The 8,927-nt window shown below is 42.9% G+C and overlaps 1 pseudogene; it reads right to left on the reverse strand.

Annotated features, from left to right (window-relative positions):
* Positions 1-398: 398 nt before the first annotated feature.
* Positions 399-6,166, reverse strand: LOC105985932 (annotated as a pseudogene).
* Positions 6,167-8,927: the final 2,761 nt, after the last annotated feature.

Here is an 8,927-nt window from a genome sequence, read left to right on the forward strand (position 1 = left end):
CTGAGGCCCTGGGTTCGATTTCTCAGCACCACATAAGCAAAAAGAAAAACGCTGGAAGTGGCACTGTGGCTCAAGTGGTAAAGCGCTAGCCTTGAGCTGAAGAGCTGAGGGACAGTGCCCAGGCCCAGAGTTCAGGACCCACGACCGGACCCAAAGAAAAAAAAGTAAAAAAAGTATACTTCTTTATTTATATAAATAGGGCTTTAAGACAAAACTATTTAAAAGAAATCTGAAATTTTACATTCACCATCAGTGAGTTCCTGCCAGGAAAGGCTGTGCATGATGATACACAGCAGGGACTTCACTGCAGGACAACAGTTGCTCAGGAAAGCACCATTCATTTGAGAAATAGTTGGCAGGCTCTGACACTCCTGTTTCACTGCTACCAATGGGAAGTCTTAAACTTCTTCCTCCACCAAGTCTTCTTCAAATTCCCCCTGTTCATCAGCAGTGGCATCTTGGCACTGCTGGTACTCGTACACCAGGTCATCTATATTGCTCTCAGCCTCAGTGAACTCCATCTCATCCATCCCCTCGGCCATGTACCAGTGCAAGAATGCCTTGCGCCGGAGCATGGTTCTAAATTGTTGGGAAAACCGCTTGTTGGGTTCTTGGATGGCCGTGTTGTTGCCGATGAAGGTGGCCGACATCGTGAGGCCACGCGGGGGGATGTCACACACAGCTGTCTTCATATTTTTGGGAATCCAGTCTGCAAAGTAGTTGCTGTTCTTGTTCTGCATGTTGAGCATCTGCTCATCTACTTCCTTCATGGACATGCAGCCTCGGAAGATGGCAGCCGCTGTCAGATAGCGGCCATGGTGGGGATCACAGGAGACCATCATGTTCTTGGCATCAAACATCTGGTGGGTAAGCTCGGGCACTGAGAGAGCATGGTAGTGCTGGCTAGCATGGCTGGTCAGGGGTGCAAAGCCAGGCATGAAGAAGTGTAGGCGGGGGAAGGGCACCAAATTCGTGGCCAGCTTGCGTCTGCATTCAGCTGGCCGGGGAAGTGCAGGCAGGTGATGACCCTGCTCATGATGGCTGACACCAGGTGGTTCAGGTCTCCATAGGTGGGTGTGGGCAGCTTCAGGGTGTGGGAGCAGATGTCGTACAGAGCCTCGTTGTCGATGCAGAAAGTCTCATTTGCGTTTCCCACCAACTGGTGGAGAGACAAGATCACATTGCGAGGTTCAATCACGGTGACTGACACCTTGGGGGAGGGCATGACGCTGAAGGTGTTCATGATGCGGTCTGGGTACTCCTCTAGGATCTTGTTGAGAATCAGGGTGCCCATGCCTGACCCGGTGCCACCTCCCAGGGAATGGGCCAGCTGGAAACCCTGGAGACAGTCACACCTTTCTGACTCCTGCTGTACCACATCCAGCACAGATTCCACCATCTCGGCTCCCTCTGTGTAGTGGCCCTTGGCCCAGTTATTACCTGACCCGCTCTGGCCTATGAGACACAAAGACACGATGAGACATACACTCCAAGAATAATGACTGTGCCTGCCCTGTTGTGAAGACAATAGGACTCTTCTGAGCTAACCTTTGCTATTACCTTAGATACACTTTGGTGAAATAAGGAAATGTTTTCAATGTATCTGGGACCCTACAAATCATCCAGGTTCTAAAGAAAAGTAAAGACAATGTGGAGGAAAATACATTTTAACCCAAATCAAGTACTTCTAGAAATGAAGGACCGAGCCTGCCTCAATACTGGAAATGTAGTTAATTTCACAAGAGGCACAGGAGCACAGTGTGGTTAGAGTGAAGCTAAGCTGCAAGCACTTGTCTGCACCTTGCTCACACATAGCTGTGCTTTGATTTCTGGTGTCCTGAAGTGGTTCTATGTTATTGCCAGCCCTTCGAAATGACCAGCAGCACTAAAACCTTGTTGGAGGCTTTCCCTGCTTGCTGCTCTTTTCCTTCAGAGGCTGTTTTGTCATGGAGGGTGTGCAGAGTGACACTGATCTGAACTGTCTGAATGTCCGGGGGCATGACTCCCATGGACTAGAATAGGTAGGTTTGGTGAGGACAATATCTAGGTGGATAAAGGCTGAGCCCAGCACTGGAATGCCTGGATGTTAGGACCCATGGACCATGATGACATACCATATCTGAAGTTGTCTGGCCTAAAGTTCTGGCCAAATCGTCCCGATCTCACTGAATCTAAGGTGCCAGGCCCTAGGTCCACCATGATGGCCCGAGGAACATATTTGTTACCTGTGGGAACAAGAGTTGACTTAGTCCTATATTTGACAAGGAACTTGGGCAGAGCTTTTGATTCTAAGTGACTCTCAGCATTCATTACAAAAATTACAGCATTTGAGGGGTTGGGAAGGTGGCTCAGTGGTAGAGCACTTGCCTTGCATGCCTGAGGCCCTGGGTTCCATTCCTTAGCACCACATAAGCCAAAAGAAAAAAGCCAGAAGTGGTGCTGTGTCTCAAGGGGTAGAGTGCTAGCCTAGCCTTGAGCTGAAGAGCTGAGGGACAGCGCCCAGGCCCAGTGTTCAGGCCCCATAACCAGAAACCCCCCCCCCAAAAAAAATTACAGCATTTGAGACATGGAAACAGAAAAGATATCTTGAGCATGAATCCCCATGTAAGAGGCTTCAGCAACTTTAAGGACATTGGCAGTTGTCTATTTCCATGAATATTCATTCCTTTGCTTTGGGCATGGTGGCTGAAATCTCAGCTACACAGGAGGCAAAGATGAGCATCAGGCTTTGAGTCTAATGCTGCAAAAGAAAGGTGGCAACACCATTTTTTGTGGTTCATCATGGGGCTTGAACTCTGGGCCTGGGCACTGTCCCTCAGCTCTCCAGCTCAAGGCTAGCACTCTATCACTTGAGCCACAACCCCACTTTCAGTTTTCTTATTGGAGATAAGAGTCTCAGGGACTTTTCTGCTCAGGCAAAATTTGAACCATGATTCTCATATCTTAGCCTACTAAGTAGCCAGCATTACAGGAATGAGTCACCAGTGCCTATCAGCAAGCATCTTTCTTTTTTTTGTTAATTTTAATTTATTGTAAAGGTGCTGTATAGAGGAGTTACAGTTACATGAGTAAGGAAATGAGAACATTTCTTGTCAAAAATTGTTACCCCTCCTTTGTTGTTCTCCCACTATCCCTTCCCTTCCCCAATTACCTTTCTCAAGAAATGAGCCAGGTGCCAGGCACCAGTGGCTCATGCCTGTAATCCTAGCTACTCTGGAGCCTGAGATCAGAGGATCACTCTTCAAAGCCAGCTGGGGCAGGAAAAGTCTGGGAGACTCTTATCTCCAATAAACTAACAGAAAACCAGAAATTGCACTGTGGCTCAAGAGGTAGAGCTGCTTGCCTTGAACTGAAGAGTTGAGGGACAGTGCCTAGGCCCAGAGTCCAAGCCACATGACCGACCCCCTCCCCACACCAAAAAAAAAAAAGAGCCAGGTATGGCTATTCACCAAGTAGATGTAGGGGAATTCAAGTGAAGGCTTTCCTGGGGAAAATATATACAATACATATTTCTTGTCTTATAATGTTTCAATAATGGTTATCAAATAGCACATATCCCTGGATTCAAATTCTCAGAGCAACCTTGGGCAATGACTTGCAATTTCCCATTTAACCTGATTTGGCCCAAGGGAAAGCAGTTAACATGATGTAAACACCAGTTTTAGAATACCCCCTTCCCAAACATTCACATGAAGAAAACTGGCCATCCTGCTGGATATACAGGATCTAATAAAGACACAACCTAAAATACTGTTCATAGGAGTGACACAATCCAACCCAAACACTCTCAACCAAGGAATCAGATGATTAAAATCAGATGATTACTTAAACAATATTAACACAAAATACCAAGGTGAGGACATCCCAAAATGCAGATCTATAAAACTCAAATAAATTAAATGGCTTTGTACTTTTGTTTGTACTTGTTCATTGGTTTAATACACAGGAAAGCCAATTATCCACGATTCTGTTTGTATACAATAATGTAGAATGGAAACTCAATATAAAATTAAATAAACTTTACATTGGCAGTTACAAAAACTGAAAAGCTACTCTGTAGACTTCAATTAGGCTATTTATGTTAGGAAAGACAATATGATTCATTTAAAAGCAATGTTTACAAATTAGTATTGGTTTTTTCTACATCTCAAGAATGTTTTCTTACTTTAAAAACCTTAAAAAGAATTTATTGTTGGCTAAGTATTCATATTCAAAATGCTCAAGACCAGAAGTGTTATAGATTTCAGGGTGAGACACTTTATGCTTTGTGATTTGGACTATTCTCATATATATTAGTGACTGAACATCCCTCTTTAAAATTTTTTAAATTTTCTTTTTCAAAATATTGTTTTAGAAATTTAATCTGTATTTTAAAGAGGCAATGTAACTGGGCTCTGGTTGCTTAAGGGTGTAATTCTAGCTACTCAAAAATCTGAGATGAGACCTTAGCATCACAGATTGAAGTCAGCTGGGGCAGGAAAGTCTGGGAGACTCATCTCCAAGAAATTACCCAAAACAAAAGAAGCTCATAGTCAGTGCCCAGGCCTTGAGCTTAGAAGGATGATCAGCACACAACCAAATGGAATTGGATTATATTATATTTTATCAATTGTTTTAGAATGCATATTTAGGCAGTCTCATTTTTAATTATGTGAAATGCGCTTACACCTTTAATCCTAGCTACCCAGAATGCTGAGATCAGAGAATCACGGTTTTTTTGTGCCAGCCAGGGCACAAAAAGCCGGCCAGACTCTTATCTCCAATATAACACCAGCAAACTGGAAGTGGCACTGTAGCTTAAGTGGTAGAGCTGCTTGCCTTGAGCTGAAGAGTTGAGCAACAGTGCGTAGGCCCAGAGTTCAAGCTCCATGACCAGAAAAAAAAATCCAGGTGTGGTTAGTCAGCAAGTAGAGATAGGGGGAACTCAGGTATAAGGTTTTCCTGGGGTAATTCACAAGAGTATACTCAAAAATTAAAACAAAATATCTGGTGGAGTGGTTCAGTTGGATACAGCACTTGACTTACAAGATCAAGGTCCCAAATTAAAACTACAATACTACCATAAGAAAGGCAGGAACTCCTTGTCAGTAGTATTCCCCGGGGAACTATTTTGCCACGGTATGGGAAGCCAGATGGGAGACACTCACCAGCTGCCTCATTGTAATTCACCTCGATTCTCTGCAGCTGTAAATGGCTATCTCCATAGTAGTTGCCAGTGCAGTCAATATTATGCTCATCGCTTATCATTTCCCAAAACTGAGATGGAAATAGAAGTGTATTATGAAGTAGAATGATAACTGTCCAAACAATACATTTTAAAGTAACTATAAGAAACATATGTCCTGTTGACACAAATATATTTGTAAAAAATAATTACATTTTCTAAATTAAAAAAAGCACAGAAATTGGTGGTATTTTAGTTTTGTTAATCTCTTTGCTATCTGGCTGAATAGAAGACATCTGGGTTCTCCTAGAGTATTCCATCTTATGCGGTACCATATTCTGTTTGTATTCTATGACGAGTAGCTGGCCTTACTTGGACATGAAATTGCCAAACCAGTAACTTGAAGACTCAGCTAGAAGGGTCTCCAGAACTCCAAGTGTCCTCAGAGCATACACGACAACCACTGATTTAGAAAACACCCAACTTAAGGGAGATGAGATGGGGCATGAAAACTCAGAGAAATTTTCATTAAGGTAGAAGAACTGTTCTCAATTTATCTGACACTCATCAGTTGACACAAAGGGAATCCTCTGTATCTTTCAGCTCAAAGACACTGCAGTCCTTGCATTCAAACTAGACCAAAAGTGCATTAGTCTATTCCCAGGAAACTAAATACAAAGACTTGAGTCTCAGGTAAGACTAAGACATGCAAGGGATTTGAAACCACCGCAGCCTTGCTTAAAAAACACACCCACCAGGGCCACACAAATTAGGGAAATTGGAGAAGCTATCTGGGGGACTTCATTTGCAGAAGGTTAGGGGCCACCAAGGAGCCCCACCTACCTCAGCCTAGCCATGACCACCACCACCTCCACAGTCCAACCCCGTCCTCCTTCTCCTTCCCCTAAATTTGAGACTCAGATCCATGGCCAGTGCCATGCTCACCTTTGTGCCAATCTGGTTGCCACACTGGCCTGCCTGTATGTACACAATCTCCCTCATGGTGCAGGGGTGTGGAGCAGTTGGATGCGTGTCTTCAGCAGTGGTGCCCAGAGAGGCAAACAAGTAGAGCTGGGAAGCAGGAATCTGACACAGTGAACTCAGATCTCCATTTATACCTCTGGTTGTTACAGGGGCAGAGGAGGTGGGGCGGACTTGATTATAGGTGGAGCCAGCAGGTGCTCCAACTCAGTCTCCCTATTGCTGGGTAATCAGAGGACCCTACCAGTTCCCACCTACCCTGGCATCCAGCTGCCAGCTGCAAGTCCATTAGCACAGTTGCCACTCTATTTGGATCCTCTGGTCACCCTGCCATCCAACCCCCACTCTGACTCATAAGAGAGGCTGAACCCTGGGATCCAGGAAAGAAGAGGAGGAACTTCCTCTGCACAAGGTCCTTGTGTGCCAGAAGCCAAGAACAAGCCTGCCTGCCTTCCATTTTTGATTGGAGGGCCTGACCTGAAGGGGCATTTTCAGCTGTGATCCCAAGAACAAGCACAAACTGTTGGATTCCATGATTGATCCACTTTCCATTATGGGAAGAGTCAGGGGCTTAGGGTCTAGCCTTCATACTCAGTTTTTCCTTTCCTCTTAAAAGTAGCTTGCTTTATTACTTGGGCCATACGACTACTACAGTCTACTTTTTGTTTCATTTGGCTTCTGCTCCTAGTGTAAGAACTCAGGTCCTGGTCAGAGTGTCTTTTGTTTTTTTGGTCGGAGTTGGGGCAGGTTAGTGACTTAGGGCCTGAAATGAAGGCCTGGTGACTCTTTCTGAGGTTTTTATTATTATTGAGATTAGATGATTACCAAAATTTCTCTTATTTCACAGAATTGTGGAATAGTGATATTTAGTTGAAATTACAAACATATTTTAACCTTCACAAGGCAAATTATCATTATCATGGACTATAAAGTTTGTGAATTCTATAAGCTTTGACAATTCAATTTATTTCTTCCACAACAGGTGATATTTACATTTCTCTACTTTTGCTTAGTGTAGGATTTCCCGTCTTTCATTCTCATTCTGCCCCTCTCTTTCTGAGGTTTTATTGATTTACTTATTTAACTGAAAGGTAGAAGGCTCTACTACTTGAACCACAGCTCAACTTCCTTTTTTTAAGTGTTTAATATGACACAAGAGTCCCATGGGTAGTCAAGGGCAGTACAGTGAGGCTTGAAATCTGAGGATCACTATTTAAAGTCAGCCTGGGCAGGAAAGTCTATGAGACCTACCTCCAATTAACCACTAATAGGCAGAAGATAGTAGAGCTTTAGCCATGAGCAAAACACTCAAGTTTAAGTCCCTCGACTGAACAAACTGAAGCAAGTTTCATGGACTTTCCTGCCCATGATGGCTTTGAACCATGATCTTCAGACTTCAGTGACTTTAGCACTCAGGATTATAAGTGTGAGTCAACATTTACAAATCTTTAATTACCTTTTCTTTCACCTTTTCAGGTTATTTATTATTTCTTTTTTTGACAATTGTTCTTAGGGGCTAGCTTTCATGCTTAGTTTTTTCTTTCCTCCTGAAACTACCATGCTTTACAAATTTGAACACAGGTAAACTACAGGCTGTTTCTCTTTTTTGTAGCTCTTTTTCTAGGGCTCAAACTCAGGTAATGGTGACTGAGGTTCTTTTTTTTTTTTTTTTTCAAATTGAGTGCTGGTTGTTAGTTCTTGAAATTAAGGCCTGATGACTCTCCTTGAGGATTTATTTATTTTTACCTTAATGGTGGCAGGTTTCACTAGTTGAGCCACAGCTCAGCTTCTGCTTTTTCAGTGGTCAATAGGAGATTAGAATATCAATAGCAAGCCAAGAGCATTACAGGTTGGACTGAAATCTTAGAATCATGGTTCGAAGCCAATCTGGGCAAGAAAATCAATGAGACAATTATCTCTAATTAATTGCCAAGAGGTAGGAAGAAGTAGACCTCTAGCCATAAGGAAATCATAGCAAGTTCAAGCCCCAGGACTGAACACAGTAAAATAAGTCTCCTGTACTTTCTGCCCAGGATGGCTTTGAACCACGATCCTTAGATTTCAGCAATCTGAGCAAATAAGATTATAGTATTGAGCCATGATTTAGAAATCTTTAATATGCTCCTTTTTGCACCTTTTCATTCATTTGATTTTTGCCTTCCGCCTTTTTTAAAGTTCATGTCCTTTATTATTAGAACCTAGCTATTCACATTCAGAATTTAATTAATTAAATAATTAATTTTGTCAGTTGTGGGGATTGAACTCAGTATTGTCTGTCAGGGATAAGGCATGAGCCAGAGAAACCTGGCTTGTTTTCTTAGATCAAAACTAGCAGGCTCTACAATTTATGCCACACTACTTCACTGTCCATGAGATTTTTGGACTTTTTTTGCTCAAAGCTAGCAGGAACAAAAACTCAACTCCTGAGGGTTTTTTCTTTTGGGAGTTGGGAGAGGCTTGAATTCAGGGCCTGGGGACTCTCTCTGAGAGTTGTTTTGTTTTCAGCTCAAGTTCTGCCATTTGTGGGGGTGTTTAATAGGATATGAGTCACATGTAAGCTCTACTTCAATTATTTTTGTAAGTTTTAATTTTCTTTACAAAGTAAAGTCACAATTCAGCTATGGCAGGATTTTTTTTTTGTTTTTGATTTTCTATTTGTTTGGGTTTTTTTTTCTTGGTCATGGGCTTGAACTCTGGGCCTGGGCTCAGTGCCTATGGTCTCCAGCTCAAGGCTAGCACTATACAACTTTAGCTACAGTGCCACTTCAAGGTTTTTGAGTGG

The sequence above is a fragment of the Dipodomys ordii genome, unplaced genomic scaffold (assembly GCF_000151885.1).
Source record: "Dipodomys ordii isolate 6190 unplaced genomic scaffold, Dord_2.0 Scaffold32, whole genome shotgun sequence".
NCBI lineage: Eukaryota > Metazoa > Chordata > Mammalia > Rodentia > Heteromyidae > Dipodomys > Dipodomys ordii.